Source organism: Chiloscyllium plagiosum, chromosome 11 (genome assembly GCF_004010195.1).
Source record: "Chiloscyllium plagiosum isolate BGI_BamShark_2017 chromosome 11, ASM401019v2, whole genome shotgun sequence".
Lineage (NCBI taxonomy): Eukaryota > Metazoa > Chordata > Chondrichthyes > Orectolobiformes > Hemiscylliidae > Chiloscyllium > Chiloscyllium plagiosum.
In genome coordinates, this window is record NC_057720.1 from 41,955,044 (window position 1) to 41,962,244 (window position 7,201).

Consider the following 7,201-nt stretch of genomic DNA (forward strand, 5'->3'; position numbering starts at 1 on the left):
GAGGTTACACCAATTCCGACAAGTTCTGATGAACCTATCCCAGCAGTCACTGCATCAGAGGTCAGATCAGTTTTCCTTCATGTGAATCCAAGGAAAGTGATGGGACCAGATGAGTACCAGGCCGTGCAATCAGAGCATGCGCAGATCAACTAGCAGAAGTCTTCTCGGACATCTTCAACCTCTCCCTGCAGTAGGCCACTGTCCCTGCCTGTTTCAAGGGGGCCAACATCATCCCTGCACCTAAGAAGGATCATATGGATAGGCATATGGAGGATAGTGGGCTAGTGTAGGTTAGGTGGGCTTGGATCGGCGCAACATCGAGGGCCGAAGGGCCTGTACTGCGCTGTATTCTTCTATGTTCTATGTTCTATGTTCTATGCAACATGTCTCAATGACTACTGCCCAATGGCTCTAACTTCGGTGGTCATGAAGTGCTTTGAAAGGTTGGTCATGGCATTAATCAACTCCAGCCTCCCCACTACTCTTGACCGACTCCAATTTGCCTATCAGACCAACAGATCCATGTTAGATGCCATATCACTTGCCCGTCACTCCTCCCTAGATCATCTTGATACCAAGAACAGCTACGTAAGAATCCTACTTATTGACTACAGTCCAGCCTTCAACACTATTATCCCATCGAGACTGATTACTAAACTTAGTAATCTCGAACTAAGCCCCACTGTCTGCAACTGGATCCTCAGTTTCCTGACCAACAGGCCACAATCAGTGAAGATTGGGGACAATATTTCATTGTCACTAACACTCAACACTAGAGCTCCCCCAGGGGTGCATACTCAGTCCCCCTACTGAACTCACTGTATACCCATGACTGTGTCGCCAAATACCAGACTAATGCCATTCACAAGTTCGCTGATGACACCACCATAGTTTGTCGATTCTCAGATGGCGACGAAACAGACTATAGATGGAAGGTGGAAGACTTGGAAAAATGGTGCATTGAGAACAACCTAACTCTCAATGTCAGCAAAACCAAGGAATTCATTACTGACTTTCGGCAGGATGTTATTCATGCCCCCCCTACATATTAACAGCAGAGGTGGAATGAGTGGAAAGTGTCAAGCTCCTGGGAGTGGTCATCCACAACAAGCTTTCTTGGACTCTTTATGTGGACACACTGGTCACAAAGGCCCAACAACTTCTCTTCTTCCTCAGGCAGCTGAGGAAATTTGGCATGATGGCGTATACTCTTGCCAATTTTTATAGGTGCGCCATTGAGAGCATTCTGTCTGGATGTATCACTGCCTGGTATGGCAACTATACCATTTAAGGTTGGAAACGGTTATTGAGAGTGGTGAACCTGGCCTGGACAATCACAAAGACCATCTATAGAATCCATCTACCAGGCCCACCAGCATTCTCAAAGAGTCATCCCACCCTAACAATGTTTCTACAACCTCTACCATCAGGGAGAAGGTAGAGAAGCCTGAACACACACACCAGCCGGTTTTGTAACAGTTTCTACCCTACTGTTGTCAGAATACAGAATGGACTCTCAAACTCTTAACATTTGCCTGTACCTATGTTTATGTTTTTGCTGCTGTTTACCTATTATTTACTATCTATGCTACTTACCTATGTGATCTGCCTGTATTGCTCACAAAACAAAGCTTTTCACTGTGTCTCGGTACATGTGACAATAAATTCAATTCAATTCAAGACTTTAGCATTGCAGGAAAGCAGGGAAATAAATATTATCTTTTCCTTAACGGCAGGCACTTTCCTCATTCCTGAAGAAGGGCTCATGCCCGAAACGTCGATTCTCCTGCTCCTTGGATGCTGCCTGACCTGCTGCGCTTTTCCAGCAACACACTTTCAGCTCTGATCTCCAGCATCTGCAGTCCTCACTTTCTCCTTAACTGCAGGCAATAAAGTTCATGTCTGTTAGAAACGAAAATCGCCTCTCAATAATCGCTCTAGACAAATTCAGGAAAACAACGTTTTATTAACAAGTCTGCAGAGTTGGGCACCCTTGAAAGAAAAAAAAAGGCGCGCTGAGGCTTACAAAGTCTCCCATTATATACAGTACAAGTCCCTCCCCTCCTTGGCTCTAACGAGCCATGAGGTTCACATTCTTAAAAACATCATTATTCTCCAATTTACACTCTTATCACAAAGTCTGCAACAAATGTCTTCAGAGTCTCTAAAGTTGTTGTTTTTCTCACCCTGTAGTCTTATCAGTCAAAGACTTATTCTTCTCTGTCTGTGCTAGACGTCTTATCAATCTGTAGCAGATGTCTCTCGAGTCGTTTCCCTATCCTGCAGTCTTATCAGTCAAGGACTCATCCCTCCCTGCCTGTGTTAATGGTTTCATCAATCAAGGGCCTGTTTGTTTTTTTTTACTCTGCTCACAAATTGTCAGCATTCTGCACAATTTAAACTATTCTACTTTTGAGTATATAAAATGTTCTAGAAAAGAAACAAAAGTTTTGTCTTTTATTATAGATCAGTCTGTGGTCCAGGCACATCTTAAAGTTTAAACCGAAATTACCTCTCACAATGTCTTTTCAACTTTCTTTCAGAATCTTGGTTATTTTCTATAAAGCTTAAGAAATTCTGGTACATGTAATGGCTTACAAAATTGTATCTAAGTCATCTATGAATCAGTAGATTTTGTTAAATTGAGTAATACATGGTCTATTAATGTCACTAACATTTATGATGGGATGGTCACAGAGTATTGTGAATGGGTTCATGTCATTGTATAATCACAGCAAAGATATAGAAACAGATTTGTGGCTATCTTGTTAACAAATCATTCTCAGATCTCTAGTCTTACAAGAATTGATTATGCATTAGCTTTTACCTGAGTATTATTTTCATGTTCTTATTCAATTTCTCATAGAAGAGTTATAATCTTTGGGCAGGTTGTAGTTGGTGGTACATTGATACATTTTCTAATCAATCTGTCCAGAGATGTAACTATATACCCCTGGAGCGTATGGGTCTTGAGTTTGGAGTTTCTGTTCCAGAGGTAGGGACACTATCACTGCACAAGATGAGAGTTTGATGTATGGCAATCATCTTTGTATCATTTAAAATTTTACATTGACCTCCCTTCTAGCGCCAATGCCATGGCAGAAGGGTGCTTTAAGGAAAATAGGTTACTGAAAAATGAGGTTGGCAAAATGAGCTCTGTTAATTTAGTCTTTTTAGACTGAGATCATCAAAATAGATTATGTTTCAAACTAAAATTAGTGACTCATTGTGAAAAAGTGCCATTTTTCTGCTGCCCGAGATAGGACAGTGCAATATCTCAAGATGGGCCTGGATAAATGCTAAAAGGATCAAGAAATCTGAAAGTGAGGTGAATGGATTCGCGATACCGATCGAACCAGGTTCTAAAGGATTATTTTGCTGCAGTTCAATTCTTTTCTCTGGTTACTATAATAATTTTGATAAACGCTTTCAAAAGGAAAGTGAATAGGCACTTGAGGGAAATAAATTTGCAGGACTATCGGCTAGAGCATGGGAATGGGACAGACTGAATTGTCTAATAAGCGCCGGAATTGATGGTCGAACTGGCCCCTGCTGGTGTTGCAAATGTTTCAATGATTCTAATTTTAAGATGTTAAACTATTAATGGGGGAATAACTACAAAATTGTGAAAGAAAACCACTTTGAAGATCTCCCATATTTTTGTATTGGACATGATACTAATCAGGGTGCAGTCTCTCTGCTGTCACAAGACTTCAAAAACAAAGTTAAAAATCACACAACACCAGGTTATAATCGTGACGAAGGAGCAACGTTTCGAAAGCTAGTGCTTCCAAATAAACCCGTTGGACTATAACCTGATGTTGTGTGATTTTTAACTTTGTCCACCTCACTCTAACACCAACTGCTCGATATCATGGCTTCGAAAAGAAAGTTGGGGCGAGCGAAGCGTGCGGCATGACGTTCCCAACGCATTGAGAGAAAAACTCCACGCCATGACAGGGAGGGAAGACGCTTTTATTGCTGCTCTGACGTTTCCTTCGCTCATCTGCCCCGGCGAAGCGGAGAGATGTCTGGATTGTGTGCGCACACTTTCCCTCACTGAAAGCAGCTGCTGTTCGAGACAACTAGAGCGGCAACTAAACTCCACTGTGAAATCGAGCCGGCGGTTTCACAGCTGTAACTATTAAACCTTGAATAAGAATTATTTTTGATTATCTTTTGACTTATATCCGGGTTTAGATCAGTTATTTCAAAGAAGCTGAGTAGGACACCGCACAATAAGGTGAGCGTCTCTCTTGTTATATACATCTTCCACGAGGACAGGTTTTCCAATTCTGATTAATCAGACTGTAAATAAACCAGCCCGGTTTCTCTTTCCACTTCCCCTGAAAACTGATGTTACTCGTCTATTTTGTTTTTATTTCCCTGGATACCGAAGTATATTATTTTCGGGCAGTCAATCTTTTTCTGCTCATAACCCTTAAAGACTCTCTTGCTTTCATCGTACCTTAAGAACGCAGCAAATTTGCTATGGATTTCCTCGATTGTTTCAACACCCCGTCATGTTTTGTGCCCAAACCCATTAATCTGATCGCAAAAAAATTGTTGTTTGAAAGGTCGAGTAAATCCGTTCTGATGGAAACGGGATACCATTTTAATGAGTCTCTCAATATTTTAAATTGTTACAACTGGCCAAGTCTACGGCTAATGTAGACATCGATCGCCACTGTGAAATGAAACAGGTTTGTTTTTCCTAAATAAAGTATCTAGTCCGGTCTAACATTGTGCGATGTAACATAGTGTCTGTGATTATTGTAGTTTTACAACAGGAATTGAAGTATTTGACACGCATTTGCAATCGTGCAAAAAAAAAGGCAACAATTTCACCATTCAACCCCCAAAGGGAGTTGAATAATGTCAATCAGCATTGTCATGTTTTTTTCCTCCTATTCCAGGTAGTTGGTGATTTAAAAATAGCGACTGTAGTGATGCCTATTGGAAAATTATTTAAGTGTGCACCTGGTACTTTTTGAATCTACACCATGTGATGGACAACCCTTAAAGAATTAAGAACAATAACATCCTGGGATAACAGAATATTCCCACTTCTGTTTAACCCTTGCCTAAAATCAGCCAACTGGGTTTTTAAACAATTGTTTGCTTTCAGGATTTTTCAGGGATTACTTGCCCAGTGTAAAATTTGTGAATTACCCAATTTCATATGTATTGTTGGCAGAAACAACTATGAAGAACAAGATTATCAGTAATCACTATCAGTCGTCATTCTCTTGCTACCAAATGCCACCCTGGAGTCTTGTAGGATTATTGAGTATTTTTTAAAAGCATTTTAAAACTTATCTATCCTCATAGAGTGATATGCATGACAAAGATGAAAAGAATGGTGGGAATTTGTGATAAAAATCAGGAAATATATAGCTGTGATTAACTGGAAAGGAAAAATAGACCAATTCCAAACTGCCTAGTTTAGGTCCTCCATTGGAATGATATTTATGCAACTAAGTAATAGGGAAAAAGGAGAAGAATGGGATTGAGAAACACGTCATGAGTGAATGATGGAGCAGACTGGATGGATCAAATAGTCTAATTCTGCTCCTATTTGTTATGGTGTGATAATCTTTGTGACCTTCTTCAGCTTTACAATCTCCTCTAATGCAGCCTCTTTTTCAATCACTGCTCCCTGAAACACCATCATTAGAGAAACACTGAAAGAACTGCGAGTGCTGTAAATCAGAAACAAAAATTGAAGTTGCAGGAAAAGCTCAGCAGGTCAGGCAGCATCTATGAAGAGAAATCAGAGTTAATGTTTCAGGTCCAGTGACCCTTCCTCAGAACCATTAGAGGCTGTCCGAACAGTCTCCTAAGCTCGACATTCTAGAATTCCCTCCCTAGACTTTTCTGTCAATCACTCTTTTAAAATTGAACATAGAACATTACAGGGCAACACAGGCTCTTTCGCCCTTGATGTTGCACCAACCTGTGAAACCAATCTGAAGCCCATCTAACCTACACTATTCCATTTTCATCCATATGTTTATTCAATGACAATTTTAACACCCTTGAAGTTGGTGTGTCAACTTCTGTTGCAGGCAGTGTGTTCCACACCCCTACTACTCTGAGTAAAGAACCTACCTCTGACATCTGTCTTTTATATATCATCCCTCAATTTAAAGCTAACTCCTCTTGTAATAGCCATCACCATCCGAGGAAAAAGGCTTTCACTGTGCACCCTATCTACCCTCTGATTATATTATATGTCTCAATTAAGTCATTTCTCAACCTTCTTCTCTCTAACGAAAACAGCCTCAAGTCCCTCAGCCTTTCTTTGTAAGATCTTCCCTCCATACCAGGCAATATCCCAGTAAATCTCCTTTGCACCCTTTCCAACCTTCCACATCCTTCCTTTAATGAGGTGACCAGAATTGTACACAATACTCCAAGTGTGGGTGCACCAGAGGTTTGTATAGCTACAACATGATCACATTGGCTCTGAAACTCAATCTCTCTACTAATAACAGCTAATACATTGTATGCCTTCTTAACAATCCTGGATTCAGGGGTAGCCATGGGCACACGTATGGGCCCCAGGTATGCCTGTCTCTTTGTTGGCTACATAGAACAGGTGATCTTCCGTAATTACATCGGCACCACTCCCCACCTCTTCCTCCGCTACGAGGAGGTTGAGCAATTCATCAACTTCACCAACACATTCCACCCTGACCTTAAATTTACCTGGACCATCTCTGATACCTCCCTCCCCTTCCTGGACCTCTCTATCTCCAGTAATGACGACCGTCTTGACACTGACATTTTTTACAAACCCACCGACTCCCATAGCTACCTGGACTACACCTTTTCCCACCTTACCTCTTGCAAAAATACCATCCCGTATTCCCAATTCCTCCATCTCCACCATATCTGCTCCCAGGAGGACTAGTTCCACCACAGAACACACCAGATGGCCTCCTTCTTTAGAGACCACAATTTCCTTCCCACGTGGTTAAAGATGCCCTCCAACACATCTCGTCCACACCCTGCACCTCCGCCCTCAGACACCACCCCTCCAACCGTAACAAGGACAGAACGCCCCTGGTGCTCATCTTCCAACCTTCCAACCTTCGCATAAACCAAATCATCCGCCGACATTTCCGCTACCTCCAAACAGACCCCACCACCAGGCATATATTTCCCTCCCCACCCCTTTCCACCTTCCGCAAAGACC

At 41.7% G+C, this 7,201-nt stretch overlaps 1 protein-coding gene across 3 annotated transcripts in view; it reads left to right on the forward strand.

Moving 5' to 3' along the window:
• Window positions 1–3,865: 3,865 nt before the first annotated feature.
• rab3b (RAB3B, member RAS oncogene family) overlaps window positions 3,866–7,201 on the forward strand; it is a 171,189-nt gene continuing 167,853 nt past the window's right edge. For 2 of the 3 annotated variants that reach the window (XM_043699201.1, XM_043699202.1), the window contains exon 1: window positions 3,866–4,243. The gene's annotated coding sequence lies outside the window, so the exon portion shown is untranslated. The remainder of the gene's footprint in view (window positions 4,244–7,201) is intronic. The other variant, XM_043699200.1, reaches the window with a different exon arrangement.